Source organism: Elephas maximus, chromosome 22, assembly GCF_024166365.1.
Source record: "Elephas maximus indicus isolate mEleMax1 chromosome 22, mEleMax1 primary haplotype, whole genome shotgun sequence".
NCBI lineage: Eukaryota > Metazoa > Chordata > Mammalia > Proboscidea > Elephantidae > Elephas > Elephas maximus.
In genome coordinates this window covers 27,148,809-27,170,809 of record NC_064840.1, presented here as the reverse complement: position 1 = coordinate 27,170,809, position 22,001 = coordinate 27,148,809, and the positions used below count along the sequence as shown (strand labels likewise).

The following is a 22,001-nucleotide window of genomic DNA, read 5'->3' as shown; positions in this document are numbered from 1 at the left end:
ATGCAGTATGTGACCTTTTGTGTCTGGCTTCTTTCGGGGAATAGTCATTTTGTCTATCCTGCAGATTGTAATACCAGGAACAAGGAGACATGTGGGAAGCAAGGTGTTTTGTTGCTTCTATGCTTATTGCTGTGCCCTGGAGATTCTTAACAGGCTTATATGAAAGTCAGCCTTATATAGGGCATTCACAATTATAAAAATAATTTTTTGTAATAATCTGTTTTTCTTGCCATCCCAAATATAAGTTCACTCATTAAATTTGTCGTTGTGTTGTTAGGCGCCATCGAGTCACTTCCAACTCATAATGACCCTATGTACGACAGAACGAAAGGCTGCCTGGTCTGGGTTTAGTGATGACCCCCTGTCACACTGTGAGAGCCCCCCACTTCTGGATCATGCTTCCAAGATCCCTTGATCCAGAGGGCACTTCAAGATCATGTGGCTAGAAGTTGTGGGCCAGCTCAACCATGGCCTGCTTGTACTTCATCAGGAGCTGACAGCCCAGCTGCTTCTTCTAGGAGACATCCCTCTCTGAGGTGCTGAGGCTGTAGGTCATGTCCACCAGGCTCACGTGGTACTCCTTGCACAGGTGGCAGAGTATTTTGTTTGGGAGTCCCCTCAGGGTGTCTGCTATGGAGCTTAGCTTCCTGTGGAGGTTCTTATCTTTGGGGTGGAGGGCCTTCTGAAACTTCACGATTTTGTCCATGATGTGGTACAGCTCCACTAGCTTTTCCCTCTCTGTGCCATTCACATGGAAGGGTGGGAAGTTCATTAAGCTGTGGCTGCACAGCTTGCCCACATTGCTGGGGAACGGCTCACCCTTGGCCACGTACTGAGGATCAGAGGGCAGATGGGAGGTGAGCAAGGAGGCAGGGATCGGTGTTCCAGTCCTGCCATCCACACTTGCAGCAAGCTATTGGGCCTCAATTTCCCCGCCTATGGCATGGAGACCCAACTCCATGGGTGTGAACACACTTGGTAAAGAATCAAGTCCTCTACCATGCAAGGATTATTATCATTACTTAGTATTAGGAGTCCCTGGGTGGTAGAAATAGTTAATGCCCTCGGCTGCTATTTGAAAGGTTGGAAGTTTGAGTTCACCTGGAGGAGCCTTGAAAGAAACGTTTGGTGATCTAACGTGCAAAAAATCAGCCCTTGCAAAACCTATGGGGTACAGTTCCACTCTGACACACATGGGGTTGCCATGAGTCAGAATCAACTAGTGGCAACTGGTTTTGATTTATTTTTAATTATCATGATCATATGGGGAAAGAAAGAAAACCGGGGTGCCTCACCTTCAGGGGTGTGTGACACACATTGCCCTTTCACCCATCTGGGTATCTCTCTCACCCAGACCCACCACCCACCCTCTTTCAACAGCACCTCTCTGACCACCTGCCTGCCTTTTCCCTCCTTCGTACATCTCCATCTGCCTCTTGCCCCACTGTGATGGGGGAACCCCCAAACCTGAAGCACCTGGCCCTTTACATTCTCACCAGAACTCTACTCTGACCTAACCCTGGGAAAGTCGATTCCTGTCTGGGCTAGGGGTAGGATGTGGGGAAAGCTGGGTGTGGCCACCTCCCCTTCTTTCCTTCCAGCTACAAAAGGTCTCCTCCCTGGCCAGCATGCCCAGCTCAGGTCAGTGCAGCCTCTATGATACCTGCAGGGATTCTGCCTGCTTCTCCCACCTCAGGCCCACACCCTCCTTCCTTGGTCCCCGGGGGTGGGAAGGGGTAACTTACATAGGCAATAAAGTGGTCCTTAGCACTACTGTTGAGCTATACCAGTTGGTTTTTGATCTGGGTCATGAGGTTGCTGGAACATGGGTGATGTGGTGCAGGTGTCATTGTCAGGGAAGGGGGCTCCCTGCCCCACGCTTCCAGTGCAGAAAAAGCAGCAATGACAGGATTCTTGGGAACTGGCCAAAAGGTGCCATGATCAGGACAGCGTGGATGGCAGCTCGAGGTTCAGGTCACACCGAATGCACTGTATTTCTACCTACAGCTCTATTGCCACCATCTCTGTCTCCCTCTGTCTCTCTCCCGTTATCCCTGATTCTCTCACCTGCTCATATCTCCCTGCAGGACACCGATTAGAACCTGGAGCTAGGGTGACACCCAACCATCCAATCTTTTCCCTCAATAAGGCAAAAAGGCTCTTGGCCTCTTGGCTTTCTGATTTGAAGATACCACTCCCCTATCTCTCTATCTCCCGAGATGGCTTAGATCCCTAAGTACTGCTTTATATGTACCTGCCCTGGAGGGCAGGGCCATTGTGTGGATGGTCTCAGAGAACACAGGATTATTTTCAAGCTTTAAGAGCTAATGTAATGTGTTCAGCTGACTTGCTTGGTGCCTGTTATGCCTTCTTTCCCTCCAATTTCTCCCATTTGTAATGGAAATGTGTACCTTGTGCCTGTTCTGCCACTGTACCTTTGGAAGCAGATAACTTGTATTCTAGATTTCACAGAAGAAGAGGAATTTTTGGATTTTTAGACTTAGAGTCAATTTAAGACTTTTGCTATGATATGATGTGGTGAATGTGTCTTATATGGAGCAAGGACATGAATTTTGGGGGCCGATGGGTGGCGCGTCATGGATTGAATTGTTTCCCTACAAAATATGTGTCAACTTGGTTAGACCATGATCCCCAGTATTGTGTGGTTGTCTTCCATTTTGTGATTTTCATATGTGTTATAAATCATAACCTCTGCCTGTGGTTAAAGAGGGTTAGGGTGGGATGTAACACCCTTGCTCAGGTCACAGCCCTGATCCAATGTAAAGGGAGTTCCCCTGGGGTGTGGCCTGCACCACCTTTTATCTTACAAGAAATAAAAGGAAAGGGAAACAGGTGGAGAGTGGGACCCTCAAACCACCAAGAAAGCAGCACCAGGAGCAGAGCCTGTCCTTTGGACCCAGGGTACCTGTGCAGAGAAGCTCCCAGACCAAGGGAAGATTGATGGCAAGGCTCTTCCTCCAGAGCCGACAGAGAAAGCCTTCCCCTGAAGCTGACACCCTGAATTTGGGCTTGTAGCCTACCAGACTGTGAGAGAATAAATTTTTGTTTGTTAAAGCCATCCGCTTGTAGTGTTTCTGTTACAGCAGCACTAGATGACTAAGACAGTGACCCATGTGTATCAGAGTAGAATTGTGCTCATAGGCTTTGCAATGACTGATTTTTCAGTAGTGGATCACCAGGATCAGTGGATCAAAGAGCTTCTTGGTGGGCTCAAACCTCCAATCTTTTGATTAGCAGCTGAGCCCATTAACCATTTGCACCACCCAGGATCTTCCATTCTGCATAGTATTTGAATTTAGGGCACAAGTGACATGGAAGGTTCTCTTTCTTCTACCATGAACCCTGAGCTCCTTGGGCACAAAGCCTGGCATATGGGAGGTTCTTACCAGGTTTGACCAGGTGAGTGGACGAATGATGGAAAGAACATGAAGATGATTGAACATGAGAAATGTCTCTCAAGAGCTGAGTGATATCAGGAAGGTCCCTTAGCCTCCCAGGGCCTCAGTTTTCTCATCTTAAATGAAGACAGTAACCCAACCCCACCCTCACAGAGTGGTTGGGAGGAGCTAAGGATGGGTGAGAAAACACCTAGTGAACTGTAAAGTGCAGGGCCCACACAGACTGTAGGCTCGTGTATCGAGTAGGGTAGCTGTTGGTGTTGGGAGTCCCCCTGTCCTGTTGAGCCCTCCTGAGAGGCTGGGTGGGAGAAGGCCCAGCTGGAGACCTGGGCTGCTCTGCTGCCTCCACTGCACGGACAAGAGGCCTCTCTGTCAGGTCTCCTCCCAGCCTGGGATCAGGACACCTGAGGCAGAGGAGGGGGAATCAGCTGGGAGGCTGGTCCTTCCTGTTCGCCTTCCCCATCAGCCTGGCCTGTGGCCTTGGATCAGGGCTGTCAGAATCCTGCACGGACAGGGAGAGAGTGGTCCCTTCCCCTGCAACAGGGTGCGGGTGCCTGAGATTCACTTGACTTTGTCCATCTCCCCCATGGTGGGCAGGCTGGGTCCCGCTCCTGGGAGCATTCCTGTCTCACGGGATCCTTTCTGCAATCTTGTGTGAGGAGATAGACTAGCATTCATTGTCATTACTCTTGAAATTTCACAGATAAGAGAGCTGAGCCCACCCGAGAAGGTCAGCTACTTATGGTCACAGGATGGGACAAGGCAGAGCCAGGGCGAGGACCAGAGCATCCGAGCAGCGTCCCTTCTCCTGCTGAATGAGCGTTCTTGCTTCCTGTTTAGAGGGTGACCCAGCCACTTACTCCCAGTCCTTTGTTCTCTCTAGCCCAAGAGAGGGCAGACAACAGAACTCCTGCCCTCTCCTCGAACCAGAGAATTCCTTAGACAAGGGCAAGGTCAAGAACCCAGGGCAGAGTGCTGGGCAGCCCTTCTGCCCTGCAGGCTGGCATTTGGGTCTGTTATTTTCCTCCCTTCTGGCCTAGGGGTTTGTTTTGTTGTCTCTACTTTCCTGCTGTTGTTCTGTGCCGTCAAATCAGTTCCGGCTCATTGTGACCCTATGTATTACAGAACAAAACACTGCTTGGTCCTGCACCATGCTCACAATCCTTGTTATGCTTGAGCCCATTGTTGCAGCCACTGTGTCAATCCATTTCGTTGAGGGTCTTTCTCTTCTTCACTGACCCTGTACTTTACTAGGCATAATGTCCTTCTCCATGGACTGGTCCCCCCTGACAGCATGCCAAACTGTGTGAGATGTAGTAAAGGGTTTTTTTTGCAAAACTTCAACTTTGTCTCAGATGAATGAAGGGGACGTCGAGGATGACTGAGTGTGGCTGGTCGTGTGGTAGGCAAATAAGCATGGCAGATATGGCTGGTGCCCTGGGTGATGGTTGGTTGGGGGAGGGGGCAACAAGCAGTTCTATGGGCCATGGCCGTTTCTATTGCCAGCTGTGAAAAATCATGCAGTAATTTAAAACTAATTGCCAGAGATGCCTTTTTTTCCACCGATAAGATGCTGGCTGGGGTTTAGCCCACCAGGCGGGGAGGAGCCGAGACACAGGAACTGAGCTTAAGGAGGATTCAGAAGCAGCTGAGGGTAGGGCTCCAGTCCCCACCCAGCGGCCTCTCCCTTCCCAAGCACCTGCCTGTGCTGCCCTGTGGTGATTTGCATTTGGGGAAAGTCCTAGACTCCTGAGCAGTGGGAAATGGAAGGCTGCAGGGTAGCGTTTCTCAGACTTCAGTGTGCGCAGGGATCCCTGGGACCTTACTGACTGACTGACTCCCAATCAGCAGGTCTGGGGGTGGGGCTGAATCTCTGGGGGTACAAAAGGTTAAAGTGCTTGGCCGTGAAAGGATAGGTTGGAGGTTTGTGTCCACCCAGAGTTAACTTCAAAAGAAAAAGCCTGGTGATCTACTTCTGGGAAAAAATCAGCCACTGAAAACCCTGTGGAGCACAGTTCTACTCTGACACACATGAAGTCTCCATTGGTCGGAGTTGACTAGATGGAAACCGGTTTTATGTAATAAATGAATTATTACACTAAAAAACCCATTTTCTGAAATAAATGTTAATGTTATAATGGAAACAAGATCAAGGTCATATAAGGCTCTTACAACAGAATGCACACAATAAAAAATACTGGTAGATAAAGGGAATCCGGGTCAGAGAAAGTATAAGCAAACTGATAAAACCAAGACCACAGGAATAAAGAAAATAAATGTTTCAGCTCACAAAGGGCCACGTAATTACTGTGGCCAAGCTTCAAATTTGGCTCTGAGACTCCTGGCAGCAAAAGGAAAAAGGGGAATATGATCTATTATTTGACTCTTATGATCAAAAAGGAGGAGGCTTTCCCAAAAAATCAGGGGAAGCAGAGCCCACCCTGAGCCTGGGCTCTAAAGGAAATTTCTTTTGAGACCCCTGGGTGGGGGAGTGTGAGGAGTGAGAGCTCTTGATGTCCCACCCAAGGTGGCATCCTCCATTAGGATTCCAGACTGGCCCTGCTGTGGTCTTTGCAAAAGCTGGTGCCCAATGTCAAAGGCAGCTCAAAGAAGGAATTCTATAAGAGGCTACGGTGACCCGGCACAAACTAGGGCTTTAGCCCAATTCAAGAGAAAATGTTGAATCCTAGCTTGTAGCAGGGGCTGAATAAGCTCCAGAAGTTTCTCCCTGCCCCCGGGGTTATATTTTTTGCTTAAAAAAAAAAATTGTGTTAAAAGTATATATAACAAAACTTTTGCCATTTCAACATTTTTTACCTGCACAATTCAGTGACATTAATTATCATGTTGTGCAACCATTGCAGCTGTCCATTTGGAAATTTTTCCATCACCCTTAAACTCTGTGCCCCCTAAACAATGACTCCCCCTTTCCTTCTCTGTCCCACTCTTAGCAACCACTAATAAGTTTTGGTGGTTATTTGCCAATTCTAGATATTTCATATAAGTGTACTCATACAATATTTGTCCTTTTATGACTGACTTTTTCACTCAGCGTAATGTTTTCAATGCTCATACATGTTGCAGCATTTATCAGAACTTATTATTGTTGTTAGGTGCCATCGAGTCAGTTCCAACTCTTAGTGACACTATGTACAACAGAACGAAACACTGCCCAGTCCTGTGCCATCTTCACAATCATTGCTGATGAGGTGGGCAGCTGCTGGATGGCAGATGGGAGGAGCTAAGCTGCCACTTTCCCTCCCTCATGGCACTGGTGTGACTGCGCCAACCCGATGACATTGGCATCATATCAGGAGCTGTCCATCAATCCTGATGGACCACGCCCCTGAACACGCTCTGAAGAAGAGCCCACCCCTACTCTGTTTCCTCCTCATATATAAGACCCTGTGCTTGTGGATTGAGGAGCAATCTTGGTGACACAGGTCCTGGTGTGCTCCTTTGCTTGGCCAGCCAAATAAGGTTTTCTTTTTTCTCTTTCACTCAACTCATGTCTCAGTGTTGCACTGAGTGAGGTCTGGAGGACCAGTAACATATTTTGGTGAGCCAGCCAGGAGCTCCACTCAGTGTTCAGGGTGCGCTGGTCCCGACCACACGAGAACTTCAGCAATCAGCAATGGAACCCCTTGTTTGGCCTGGGCCCCTCTTCGGACTTGGGAGAATGTGCTCTGCACTCAATAGCGACTCCAGAAAGCCAGGGAAGAAATTTGCAATAATCAGGTAAGCACTATATCTGGTGGTTTTAAATCCTGTCAGGCCCATAAGGTGGTCCGTGGTAGGTAGAATAGACCCCTGCCGTCTGGTGGACGCCCCTCTAGGCTGAGGGGATGTCTTTCTGTATGAGTGCATCTGGAACCAGTGTTCTTTGTCTGTCTGCCTGTCTTTGTGTGATTGCGTAGAAGTAAGAACATGGGTAATACTAAAAGGATTCCTGAGTGTTCACCCTTCGGGTGTATTTTAAAGAATTGGCATAAATTGGGCTACAATCCTATGAAAAAGAAGAAATTAATTTCCTTATGTAATACGGCTTGGCCCCAGTATTATCTAGGGGACCAAGGAAGGTGGTCTGTAAACGGACCACTGAACAGAAACAGCACCCTTCAGCTAGATTTATATTGCACAAGGAATGGTAAGTGGGATGAAAAACATATGTGGAGGCTTTCATGTCATTATATAATGATGAAACTAAGAAGGCTTGTAAAATCTGTGTACAAAAGGAAAAGAAGACGTCTACCGTGCAGCCACCAGTGCTAGTGGCAGATGACACTTTTGACCCCCTGGGGCTGCAACAGCCTCCTCCACCTTATCTCCCCTTCTCCTGCTCCTGCCCCAGCTGCTGTGGCATCCTCCAGCAGTGTGCACAGCTCTCCCCCTGGACCTGTACTGGGCAGGGGAGGGCGGCCACGGGAGGGGAAGGTGGGCTGGTGGAAAGGGGCAGCGAGTGCTCCTGTTCCCCTCTCAGTGACTGTCCTTTCCTGGAGCCTAGGAGGGATTTTTTTTTTTTTTTTTAGGAGGGAGGATGGAGAGCCAAACAGAAAAGCAGGGCCATCCAAATGTCCTGGAGATCTTCCCTTGTTGCCACCACATACAAGGGGAGGGGATACCCTATCAAGGGACAAATATTACCTGCTTGGAAATTTTTCTTGGTCTTAGATTTAAGGGCTGATTTCTTCTGTGTGCCCTTGGATCCCAGTAGCCAAGAGATTTTTGCCTTTGAATGGAAAGACCTATACACTAGACAAAAACAACAATATTGCCAGTAGGTTCTGTCTCAGGGCTTTCAAAACAGCCCCGCTCTGTTTGGAACCACCCTGGCCCAAGAGCTCCAAATGCCGACACTGACTGACTGATGGCACCCTGTTACAGTATATGGGTGACTTACTGATTGCTCTGATGAATTCAGCTGTACAGAGAACACCGTGACTGTGTTCAACTCTTTGGTAGAGAGCGGGTATAGGGCGTCGAAAGAAAAGGACCAAATGGTCCAGCGGAAGGTCACTTATTTGGGGTTTATCATCAGTGAGGGAAAAAGGGAACTCCATCCAGACAGGAAAGAAACTGTATGTAGACTAGTGCCCCAAAGAACCAGAAAAAGCTCCGAGGCTTCCTGGGGATGGCAGCCTTCTGCAAGATATGGATCCCTAATTTTGGGCTACTCACCAAGCCCCTCTATGCCCTCCTAGAGGGAAAAGAGACAGACTCATTTCTTTGGACCAAACAAGAACAGACAGGACTCAAATGGGTTAAAAAGGCCCTACTAGAGGCCCCAGCGTTAGGACTCCTGGACTTGCATAAACCTTTTGATCTTTTTGTCGATGAGCATCAGGGCATAGCTGCAGGGGTCCTCACCCAAAATCTGGGCTCCTGGAGGCAACTGGTAGCTTACTTCTCCAAGACTATGGACCCAGTCACCCATAGGTGGCCAGCGCGCCTTAAAGTGGTAGCAGACACTGTACAGATCCTGAAGGCAGCCAAAAAGCTAACCTTGGGCCAAACTATTCGAGTTCATGCCCCTCATTCAGTACTCACTATCCTGGAACAAAGGGGGGAGTTACTGGCTATCCTAGAGTCAAATAACTCAATACCAGGCCTCTCTGGTTGATAATCCGTGTTGGTCCAATCTGCTGTCACTCTAAATTTGGCCACCTTTCTCCCCACTCTGCCCCTTGGAGACCCCATCCACCATGACTGTGTCCAGACAGTGGACCTGGTCTACGCCAGCAGCCCAGACCTACAAGATCAACCTCTAGTGGATGCTGACTTAGAGATCTTCACAGACAGAAGTAGCTTCATAGAGGGTGGCCATTGGAGGGTGGACTATGCGATTCTCAGCCACATTGAGGTCCTTGAAGGGAAAGCCCTCCCTAACGGAACCTTGACGCAAAAGGCTGAGCTGGTTGCAATGATCCAGGCTTTGCAACTGGCCAAGTCCAAGCAAGTGACAATTTAGTACAGACTCGAAGTATGTATTTTCAGTTTTACATGTGCATGGGGCTTTTTGGAAGCGGGGGGCGGGGGTGATTTTGAATTCAGCTGGTAAGGAACTCAAACATGGCCGACAGATTTTACAACTCCTTGAGGTGGTATTACCCCCCATTGCTCTGGCCATGGTACACTACAAGGGACATCAGCAGGGAGATACAGCTGTGGCCCAGGGGAACGGAAGGGCCAACTTAGAAGCCAAGCAGGTGGCAAGAACAATGACCCCAGTGGTAGTTGCGCCCTTTTTCCACACACTAGCTTTCCACAAGCCACAGAAGACTCTGGCTCCAGTGAAAAAGACCTTTATGTAGCTGATCAGTGGCAGCTCCAGAAAAAGGATAAGTGGTTTGGCACAAGGGAAGAGAGGCTATTCATTCTACAACACAGGATCTCTGGCACCCTAAAGCACCTACAAGAGACCGCCCATTATGGGCAGGAAGCAATGTATGATTGGGTAAAGAGACACTTCGTCGGCCAGAATTTGCAGGCTATTATCAGAGATGTTACTAGACATTGTATCACCTGTCAGAAAAATGACCCCAAGACCTTCTAGGCTGTGCCAGAGGGGAACCAGTACCAAGGATATATTCCAGGAGAAGGTTGGCAGATAGACTTCAATGAGATGACCCGGGCTCCAGGTAATTACAGGTATCTGCCAGTATTTTTATTCCAATTAGGTTGAGACATTCCCCTGCAGGACTGAAAAGGCCACAGAAATTGCCAAAAAGACTGCTGGAAGACATCATCTCCAGGTTTGGCCTTCCCCAAATCATCAGAAGTGACAACGGAACATACTTTACTGCCTCGGTCACACAACTTGTAGCCTGACAGCTGGGGATGAAGTGGCATCTTCACAGTGCATGGAGACCCTAATCCAGTGGAAAAGTAGAAAGAATGAACCAGACTATTAAAACCCATTTGGCCAAACTTTGCCAGGAGACTAAAATTTACCTGGATTAAGGCCCTTCCCTTGGCTCTGCTCAGGATTAGAGTTGCACCTCTAACCAAGCTTAAGGTAAGCCCCTTCGAGCTTATCTATGGGCATCCCCTCCTCCATAACTTTTGGGGGGAACTTAAGTACTTTGGATCCTGGAAACACTCTGGAGGCTGAAAAAAATCCACAAGCAAGGCCAGCTTGTTAAACAATATTTGTATTCTGTGGTGGGGATGCTTGACTGTCTTCACAGGTACGCGACACGACAGATTTTTCCACAACCTGAAGTCCCTCTCCAAGTTTCCACCTTTCAAAGCCCGGTAGCTGGATATATGTCAAGACCTGGAACACAGCAGACCTGACAGGAAAATGGAGGGGACCAGTTGAGGTGTTGATGTCAACTCCCCCTGCAGTCAAGATTGCCAGAAGGGGAGCATGGATCCACCAGTCTAGCATCAAACTGGCTCCCACTCCCGGTATTGACCAACAAACTCTACAAAACATTTGTGTCTTCCAGGCTCCAGAAGTTCTACCTGCGGATGACGTTACAATGGGGATATTGCCCCATCTCCCTTGAACCGGTTGCAGCCAGAGTCCAGTTTAAGCCAGCACCCCTAGCCAGCATGAAGTAGTTACAGAAGAATGACCTCCATCCAGTACATGTCCCCGTCTGGCCCAGGATTTGGACGTTATACAGCATCCAAATCCTGAAAAGAAAACAGAAGAGCGAGATAGGCAGCCGCTGGATGGCAGATGAGAGGAGCTAAGCTGCCATTTTCCCTCTTTCACAGCCCCTGTGGGACTGCGCCAACCTGATGACATTGGCATCATCACAGGAGCTGTCCATCAATCCTGATGGATCATGACCCTGAACACACCCTGAAGAAGAGCCCACTTCTACTTTGCTTCTTCCCCATACATAAACCCTGTTCCTGCTGATCGAGGAGCCATTTTGGCAACACAGGTCCCGCTGTGCTCCTTTGCTTGGCCAACCAAATTCTTTCACTTTCAACAGACTCCTGTCTCAGTGTCATGCTGAGTGAGACCTGGAGGACCAGTAAACATTATGCTTGAGCCCATTGTTGCAGCCACTGTGTCAATCCATCTCCGTGAGGGTCTCCCACTTTCTTGCTGACCCTCTACTTTACCAATCATGATGTCCTTCTCCAGAGACTGATCCCTTCTGATAACATTTCCACAATATGTGAGACCAAGCCTCGCCTTCCTTGCTTCCAAGGAGCATTCTTGCTGTATTTCTTCCAAGACAGATTTGTTCGTTCTTTTGTCAGTCTGTGGTATATTCAATATTCTTTTCCAACACCATAATTCAAAGGCATCGATTCTTTTTCAATCTTCCTTATTCATTGTCCAGCTTTCACGTGCATATGAGGTGAGTGAAAACACCATGGCTTGGGTCAGGAACACCTTATTCTTCAAGGTGGCGTGTTTGCTTTTTAGCACTGTAAAGAGATCGTTTGGAGCTGATTTGCCCATTGCAATGCGTCTTTTGGTTAGTAGTTGAGCACAAACTGTTTTTGACACAATCATGGCGCTGATAGCTGCTCTCTTGTCAGGAGGATGGTACTGAAGGAAGAAGTCTAAGCTGCAGTAAAGGCATTTGTGAAAAACAAGGCTGCAGGAATTGACAGGCTACCAACTGAGATGTTTTAACAAACAGATGCAACGCTGGAAGCACTTGTTTGTCTATGCCAAGAAATTTGGAAGACAGCTACCTAACAACTGACTGGAAGAGATCCATATTTGTGCCCACTCCAAAGAAAGATGATCCAACAGAATGCAGAAACTATTGAACAATATCATTACTATCACACTCAAATAAAATTATACTGAGATAATTCAAATAGTTGCAGCAGACATCAACAGGCAACTGCCAGGAATTCAAGCCGTATTCAGAAGAGGACATGCCTGTTGGGAGCAGGCAGCAGGGTTGAGTGAGATGCAGACTGACATTGCCCTTCAAACAGAGTGACCATGATGATGATGATAACAAGGAGGGTGCCTGACTACACTCCCTTCCACCTCAGGGCCTATTTTGGTTAAACCCTGGGGTCACGAAAATCTGATTTACAGACAACTTTTTTTTTTATACTTGCCCTTTAATGTCATGTAAATTTGCCATCCCTTTGAAAGGACTGAGCCAACCGCTACTCTCAACAAATTCTTCATACAATCACCTTCACTTGCTGTACTTGCAGCTTTTAAATTATTAAAAAGACTTTGAGCCTTTCCTTGCACCAAACCCACAAAAACCAAACCCGTTGCTGTTGAGTCGATTCCAGCACATAGAGACCCTACAGGATGGAGTAGATCTGTCCCATAGAGTTTCCATGGAGCACCTGCTGGATTTGAACTGCTGACTTTTTGGTTAGCAGCTGTAACACTGAACCACTACACCACCAGGGTTTCCCTTGCACTAAAGTAAGGCTCAATAAGAACCATATGTACCTGTTGCAACTTACCTACAAATTTGACTTAAAGACATAGTTAGGAATGGATCTTGTTCATAGCCCCAGGGGCCTGCCTATAATGGTAGCTGGGCACCATCCAGTTCTTCTGGTCCCATGGCAAAGGAGGCAGTTATTTGTGGAGACAATTAGCCACACGTTCCATTTCCTCCTATTCTTAACTCTCCTTCCTCTGATGCTCCAGGGAAATAGAGACCAATTGTTTGTGTTTTGAATGGCTGCTTCATTCTCTCTTTTGCTAATAACTGCATCTTTTGTTTCCATTTGGGAAACCACACCTCCACGCACTCAGACCATGTAATAGGCTGAAAATGGCCCCTAAAGATGTCCATGTCCTAATATGGAAGCTGAGAATGTCCCTATATGTAGCAAAAGGAGTTTTGCAGGTGGGATTAGGTTAAGAATTTTGTGATGGGGAGATTATCTGGATTATCCGGGTGAGCCCAATGAAATCCCAAGGGTCTTTATAAAAGGGAGTAGGAAGAGTCAGAGGAAAAGATGTTGTGAAGATGGAAGCAGAGATTGGAGTGATAAGCTTTGAAGATGGAGGAAGGGGCCACAAGCCAAGGAATACAGGCAGCCTCTAGAAGTTGGAAAAAGCAAGGAAACAGATTCTCCACTAGATCCTCCAGAAAAAAACAGCCCTGGTGTCAGCTTGACTTTATCCAGTAAAAATGATTTTGGACTCTGGCCTCCAGAATTGTAAGGGAATAAAGTTTTGTTCTTTTAAATCACCTTATTTGTGGCAATTTGTTAAAATGGTCATAGGAAAATAATATAGGCCATGCTGTTGCATGACCCCACACACCAAATCCCCAGCATGCACACATGTTCAGGCATTGCGGCTCATACGCTGTCCTCTGCCACCGTGATTAGTTCAGAGATGTATGTGTGATGAGAACCAATTCCCATACTACTGTGGGAACTATTGGTGCAGAGAAGCTCTGTTGAAGGCCACCCTGTGAACAAAGAACAGCAGAGAAGAAAGCAGCTTGGAAGTTGAGTCCTGATGAAACTGTTCAAATACCTGAATCAAGCTGTGCCTGAAGTCATCTACCACTGGACTTCTTCATTACCTGGGTCAATAAACACTACTTTTTGCTTAAAAAAAAGAAAAAAACTCCACTATACTGAGATATAATTTCTAATTATCATATTAGCAAAAATCTAAAAGTTTGATGATATGTTGGTGAGGATGTGGAGGATCAGATACTCTCATATTGCTAGAGGGGGTGTAAACTGACATAACCCTTATAAAGGAGAATTTGGAAGCATCCACAAGAATTACAAGTATATATGCCCTCTACCCCAGTATTTCTACTTTTGGAAATTTGGCCTACAGATGTATTAGCCAAAAACAAACAAAAACTCATTGTCATCAAGTCGATTCCAACTCATAGCAACCATATAGGATAAAGCAGAACTTCCCCATTGGGTTTCCAAGGAATGGCTGGTGGATTTGAACTACTGACCTTTTGGTTAGCAGCTGAGCTCTTAACCACTGCACCACCAGGGCCCGATGTATTAGCAAATGTGTGAAATGGCCCTGTAGACTAATACAAAGATTTGTAAGAGCTGTGAAAGCAAAAAATAATATTAAGCCAATAATATGAATTGATTGAAGTTTACTTAATATACGATTTGCAAATCCAGGAAACATTTCTGACTAGAGAGTCATAAATGTTCCAAATAAGAAAAATCTTCCACAGATTCTTATACTCTAGTTTACCACTAGAAATTATATGTTGCCATGGAAACAGGGCCAGAATAGTGTTTACATAATAACTTGTGGACATGCAATATTTTCCTGAAGAACAATTCAAATAATTACTGATTGACCTTAAAAATAGCTTCTAGTCTGACCTTTGGAATTGCTGTTTGTCAAAACTGATTGTACACAGATTATAAAAAAGCACAATGCTCGAGGTAAACGTTCCTTATTAATTAAGTAAAACTGTTGTTTACTTGAAGATGACTTTCGGGACGCCAGTTTTGACTCAACATTTAAGGTTCAAAGATTAGTTTGGCAATAATTTGGGTGGGTCATTTTCAACTTTCATGGATCCAGAAAACTTGGATTCCACAAGAATTAAAAATTCCATTCCTTATGGCCCAAATATTCATTAATAAGGCATATCCAAACAATAGACTACTATGAAGCTGTAAAAAGGCACGAGGAAGGTCTCTATGCACTGATATGAAAAGGTGTCCAAGATGTGAAAAAACCAAGGTGCAGAACAGTATAGATAATATGCTATTTGTGTGAAAAAAAATGGAAAAATTACCTTTATTTGTACGTTTGTTTTCTTAAAAAAATCTGAAAGGATACAAAAGAAACTAAGAAATGTGGTTACCCATTTGGGAAGGAGATGGGAACTAGACAGGTGGGGGATAAGATTGGCAGCGAAATCCCTTGCTCCTGACAGGGTGTGACCAGTGGAGTATCTTAGATGGCCACTCATAAGCTTTTAAGACCCCAGATGCTACTCACCAAAGTAGAAAGTAGAACATTTTTTTTTATCAACTATGTTATGTCAATTGAGCTAGATGTTCCCTGAGACCATGGTCCCCACAGCCCTCAGCCCAGCAGTTCAGTCCCTCATGGAGTTTGGATGTATCTATGGAGCTTCCATGACCTTGCCTTGTACAAGTTGTGCTGGCTTCCCCAGTATTGTGTACTGCCTTACCCTTCACCAAAGTTACCACTTATCTTTTGTCTATTTAGTGTTTTTCCATCCCCACCCCTCCCCTCCCTTGTAATCATCAAAAATTCTTTTTATGTCTAAACCTTTTCAGTAGTGGTCTCATACAATATTTGTCCTTTCGTGATTGATTTATTTCACTCAGCATAATGCCCTCCAGATTCATCCATGTTATGAGATGCTTCACAGATTCTCATTGTTCTTTATCATTGCATAATACTCCATTGTCTGTATGTACCGCAGTTTGTTTATCCATTCGTCTGTTGATGGGCACCTAGGTTGTTTCCATCTTTTTGCTATTGTGAACAATGCTGCAATGAACATGGGTGTGCATAATATGTCTACTCATGTGACGGCTAGAGAAATAACACCCATTAGGCATTTCAAAGTAGTTGCCCACCAAAACCACTCAACATTTTTACTCAAGCTGTTTTTACATTGCAACACTTAGGTGAACAGTAGGTTTTTAGATCCTTCATGAGGAATTTACATTTCAACTTGTGAGACTGGGTCCATGTTTGAAATATTTTGGAGATGCCATCCATTCACTCATTCCACAAATGCATCCTGAGGGTCCCAGTGGAGATGCTGGGTTTAAAGATGAGCAAGGCAGGGCTTTCCTTCCCCCACTTAGGTCACCTGGAGGCAGGGTGAGAAAGCCAAGTTAGTGATCTTGGTCAAGATGTGGCAGGAGCCCAGCAAGTCACAGTGGCACTCTGGCGGGGACCAGGACACAGGCCCACAGACACCAGGGAACAGGTGTGGGCTGAGCTGTGGGTGACCCAGGGTGAACAAGGGTTAACGAAAGCTTGGCTCCACCTGAGGGCAGAACACAGCTTAGTGACTGACTAGTGGACATGGCTACTGGAAAGGAGGGTCTGGGCCAGAGAAAACCGGACTTCGAGGGAACCCTGCAGCAGGGCCAGGAGGATTAGGCAGGAAAGGCATTCCTAACCCAAGAGGCCTCTCTCCAGGCTCAAACCTGGAGGGCAGGTACAAGAACCACTCCCCTTTGCTGAGCAGTACTAAATGCTGAGCACTGTGCTGAGAGCTGGCACTTTTTCCTCACAACCACCTGTGAGGAAGTGTCCACTGTTATCCCATGTGCAGACGAAGACACTGAGGTTTAGGGGGAGTCAAGCTACTTGCCCAGTGTCACGCAGTTTCTTGGCGGTAGAACAAGGACCCAAATGGGTCAGTCTGATACCAAAGCTATATAACTCTTGACCACCATGTTACTCTTAGGGTACTGGTGTTGAAATGTGTTGAGCAAGTAACACCTGTTACCACTTCCAGCAGGGAAATGCCATCACACAGAGGATGTAACTCGCTTCAGAGTTTGCAGGTTGTTGGTGTCACCAAGAAAGACATGATTCAGACACAAGCTGGATGGAACAATGCTCTACTTACATAGAGAAGAGACAGAGCAATATCAGCTGCAATTGTGGCCCTTGGTTCCCCATGGCTTGCAGCCAACACAGGGAGATGGTCTGCATGCGCCCTTCTTGTACTGCAGAAGGACCCCACTCTCCATTCTTGTGAAAAGGAAAAGTCCCGGAGGCAGACAGACCCAGGCTTGAGCCCTGAGTGGGTAGCTGAAGAAACACGTGAGCACGGATAAGTCCTTTAACCCCTCTGAGCCTTGGTTTCTTCATTTGTAAAAGAAGTCCCTTTGGAGTCCTATTAGATTCGAATAGGACAATCAGTGTCTGACCTAAAATAGATGCTAAATAGATGGTAACACCTGTTCTCATCCTAGAGGCCTCTGAACACCTGAGAAAGAACAGTTGGAGGACACAGGCAGGGACAAATTCCTCCAGGAGTCAGGCAGCTCTTCTCTTTCCCACTGATAGGTTTTTTTCTTAGCCTTGTTTCCCCAGAGTGATCAGCAGGAACACCCTTAAAAGGAAAGGGTCCTTTTTATTTGCAAAGAAAACAATTAGGAGAGGTTTTTTTTTTTTTTTTAAGCAGGGGAGAAAATAAGGGACAGACTACAAAAAGATACTAAGAAATCAAGGCTATGGATGGCAGCTTTAAAAAGACAAGGAAGGGGGCGCTGAGACCCAGGTGCTGGGAGGCATGCAGGGAGGGGCTGCAGTCTGGGATGTGCCCTGGGGTCTAACCTGCAAGAAGGCCAAGGTCACCCCCAAATGAAGAGGACATTTTAAGGTCCTCCCAAATCAGGCCCCTCCCCCAATCTGCCCACCCTAGGCACAAACGGCTCAGTTCGGTAGCCAAAAGGGACCAGTTCAGTAGCCCAAAGAGACGGGATTGTAACGGGCTTTTTTAATTATTTTTTTTAACCCTTTTCTCTAAGGCCAGGAGGGTTTTTCTGTTTAGAGGGGATCCTTGTGTAGGGTAATGCTCTTCAGCTATATGCATCCCCTCCCTAATAGAATCAGCTTCGTTCTTCCCCGAAGCATGGTGGGGATGAATTTGGGGTGGACTTGGACTAAGGTACACGGTGGGAAGGGGCATGACTGGGCCAGTGGCCAAGGCCAAAGAATGCCTTACCAACAAAAAGGAAAACATCCGGGCCTGGACGTGAAGTCCCTGGGAACACTGACTGCCCAGGAGAAAACGATGAGCCTTGGGCCTGGCTGGAATGGTATATAAGTCTGGGTCCCTTGCTAGGTGGTTGCAGAAAATATTCCAGCCCGCCGCCCCTGGAGAGTAGCTGCTTGCCTGTGTCAGTAAGCTTCCCTGAACTTATGAATCTGGAAAGGGCTATGTGTCAGTTCTTCGGATTATTTGCCAGGACGCACAGTGAGGGTGTTTCCTTGCTGGGACTGTCCCCTGACACCTTGGAAGAAGGAAGATCTCTTCGGAGGATTACAGGCTCTGACATCCCCTGCTAGGAAGCAGAGCCTCCAGCCAGCCCTCACAAACCCTCCTTGCAACCTTGTCCCAGCTTCTGGAGATGAGTTTTTGTGCTGAGTCAGTTTGGCTGCCTTTCAGCCAAGTACAGACTCAGAAGCTGCAGTGCAGAGTCATGAAGGGAGCTATTTTTAGGCCCCATTTCGATCTTATTCAGCACAGGCAGTGAGATGAAAGGCCTGAAGGTGGCCAGACCCAGGGGTGCCAGCAGGGACAAAGTCCCAGGCAAACAGGTCAGGGAAAAGGCAAGATCTCCTTATGTGGAGACAGAAGCCCCCAGACTCTGCTTCTGCATTAGGTACAGAAGACGTGATGAAGGGGCACTGCAGGCAGAGAATCTGGCTCCTGCAGTGTCTGAGGAGTTACTGAGAAAAATGAGCCGAAAGGGAAGACAGTGCCTTCCAATTGTAGGACAAGCTGCACTTGGGGAGCTTGTTAAAACTATATCCTCGGTCCATCCCAGGTCAACTGAGAATCCTGGGAGTGGGGCTTGGGAACCTGTTTCTAATCACCTCCTAAGGTGGGTGACTCTCCCACTCAGCGAAGTCTGAATACCTCTGGGCTAGACTGTATCTGCCTCTGGAATTCAAAAGGATGGTGTAGCTGGAGGGAAGGACAGGCGCCGGCAGTGACGTCATCTAACAGCGACTGGAGAAGTCCTGGCCGGTCTAAGAGTCTCCCTTATTACTGGGAAGTTTTTTTTATCCCCGAGGTCCACGTTACTCCAGGATAATCAGCACGAGAAAACTCCACATAAAGTGAATACTCTTATAGTGGGGACCAAAGCTTCCAGGTATATCGGGGGTAAAAAATTAGTTTGGAGCTATCTTGAAAAATAAAAATTTATTTTCTCTTGTATTCAGGAGCTTTACATTATAATTGCAACTATGTAAATAACTCTTAAATCTTTTTATATCTTTATTCTTAAAATGGGAGCCCTCCTGGCCAGTGGTTACGAGCTGGGCTACTAACCAAAAAGAAGGCAATTTGAATCCACCAGCTGCTCCTTGGAAACCCTATGGGGCGGTTCTATTCTGTCCTGTAGGGTCGCTGTGAGTTGGAATTAACTCGATGGCAGTGGGCTTGGACTTCTGGCATTCTTAAGATGAGGAGTCTCCGGGTGGCGCAAATGGTTAAGCGCTTGACTGCCAGCAGAAGGGTTCGCAGTTTGAATCCACCCAAGGGAACTCAGAAGAAAGCGCTTGACTACCAGCAGAAGGGTTCGCAGTTTGAATCCACCCAAGGGAACTCAGAAGAAAGCCTGGCAATATTACTCCGAAAGATCACAATCATTGAAAACACTATGGAGCAAGTTCTACTTTGTCACTTGGGGTCCTCAATAGCAACTAACGACAACATTCTTAAGGTGTATATCTTCATATCTTAATTCTTAAAATGAACAAAGAATTGAGTACTAATTTTTTGGGAGAGTGGGGAAGACACAGTATAACTTTTCTGACAAAATTGCCCACGACCACTCTATGCCATCCTTCATTTTGTTTGACTTTTGCAGGAGGATCATCAAGGAGGTAACTGTGTAAAGATTTTAGATGGTGTCACCTATTTTCCCTAGGGCTTAAGTGAGGGAAGGCTGATCAAGGATTAATTTAATATGTGGAGAGTTCACTAGTGAGTATTTTTGTGCTAGGTTGACTTTGGCTTTGCTTGCAGCCTCTTAACAGCAGGGACTAGGGTACTAAATGCCCCAAAGCAGAAACAAATATGGTGTGTGGACAAGAGGACAGCACCCCGCTGCAGAGTCAGAGTCTTCATGCACTTGGCTTTCCCAGCCACCTAGAGAAAGCCCATCCACAAGTGCCTGTTCACACTGTGCTCTGGCTCCCACTTGCCGTTCTAGAGGGCAGAGCTGCCCCTCCTCACAAGGAGCCACAAGACAAAGGCCTTTTGGTCAGGTGACACTTTAATAGGCAGGAAACACAACACCTGTCTTCAGAGGCTATCAAGAGCCACATGTGGGCTAGAGCAGAACAGAGGTGCAGGCACCAGGGTGGGGCCTTGAGGGAACCGTGGGGTCAGCGATGGCTGAAGAATCCTTGAAGATTCTTTTAAAGAGCTTCATCCTACTGGGACCGGTAGAGAAACAGGAGAAGGGAAAGCAGTTAACAGCCCTGTTGACTGATAAAATAACTCATGATTCATCCAGACAAGGGACTATTACATGGCGGTTAAAAAAAAAAGAGGTGGAGTTACATGACACAGAACATGGTAAGAAAAGCAGGCTGTGGAACAACATGTCAGGTGTGATACCATTTTTGTAAAAACGTATTTCTGTGCTTGTAAATGCATTAACGCACATCTGGAAGGGCACTTGCTGACAGTGGGCACTTCTGGGAACAGGGCATGGACACCTTCACTTTTTACATTATTCATGCTGCTTAAATGTTTAAACATTTCTTATTTTTTGTAATAAAAACAAATACGTTTTTTTTTTTTTGTAATAAAAAAAATAAAGCCCATTTTAGAAACTCTCTCCCCGCGCCCCTGTGTAAGGAGATTCTCACACACAGAGTCTGGAAGTGAAAAGAATCTGCCCTAGGGCCTACCAGGAGCTGTGTGCTGGGTCCTTCCTACCTCCCAGGAGCTAGCTGTATCATTTTCCAGGTCTTACAGACGAAGAAACAGGCTCAGGGAGGTCACCTGACTGTCCAACATTGTGCAGCCAGGAAGTGGCAGAGCCAAAATCCAAGACCAGGTATGACGCCAAAGCCTGTCAGCCACAGACAGTTGAGGCGGCAGGGCAAGACCTGTGTCCAAAGCCTCCCCCCTGCGAAGATAAGGTTGTAATCCTGGGCCCCCAAGCAGAACTCCACAGAGGGACCTCTTCCCACAACTCCACGATGAATCCATGTCCAGCTAGAAGGGCCCCTTCCCCCCACTTTTGTCTGCCTGTGATGGTTGACAGTCCATAGCCAGAGGCAACTTCTTGGGTCTTGGTGCAAGGGGGTATGTGTGTGTGTGAGTGTGTTTCTGTGTATGTATGCATGTTTGTGTATGTGTGTATATGGTATGAGTGTGTATGTTTATGTGTATATGTATGCCTATCTGTGTAAGTGTATATGGTATGAGTATGTGTGTGTGTTTATGTGTATGTGTGCATGTGTGTGTATATGTGTACATGGTATGAGTGTGTATATGTGGTATGTGTGTGTAGGCATGCATGTGTATTGTGTGTATGTTTATATGTGTATGTATGCACATGTATGTGTGTGGTATGAGTATGTGTTAGTGTGTTCACGTGCATGTGTGTGTATATATGTATATGGTATGAGTGTGTGTGGTGGGGAGTGTAAAGAGGGGAAAATGGCAGTTATTATTCTAGCATCAGTGGTTGAGGGCTTACTCCCATGTTCAATCTTATTTAATTTCATCCTCCCAACAGCACTAGAGGCAGGTGCTGCCTTACAGGTGAGGAAACCAAAGCTCAGAGGCTCGATGTGAATAGACCCTAATTGCCAATGTAGGACATGGAGGAGCTGGAATTTGAACCCAGGTCTTTCTGGCCCCAAATCTCGTGAACATAACCAGGTGTCATATGCCTTCCAGCACCAAGAGGGCACAGAGT

General features: G+C 46.7%; 1 pseudogene; it reads right to left on the bottom strand.

Annotated features, from left to right (window-relative positions):
* Positions 1–442: 442 nt before the first annotated feature.
* LOC126065442 (leukemia inhibitory factor-like) lies at positions 443–1,939 on the bottom strand (annotated as a pseudogene).
* Positions 1,940–22,001: the final 20,062 nt, after the last annotated feature.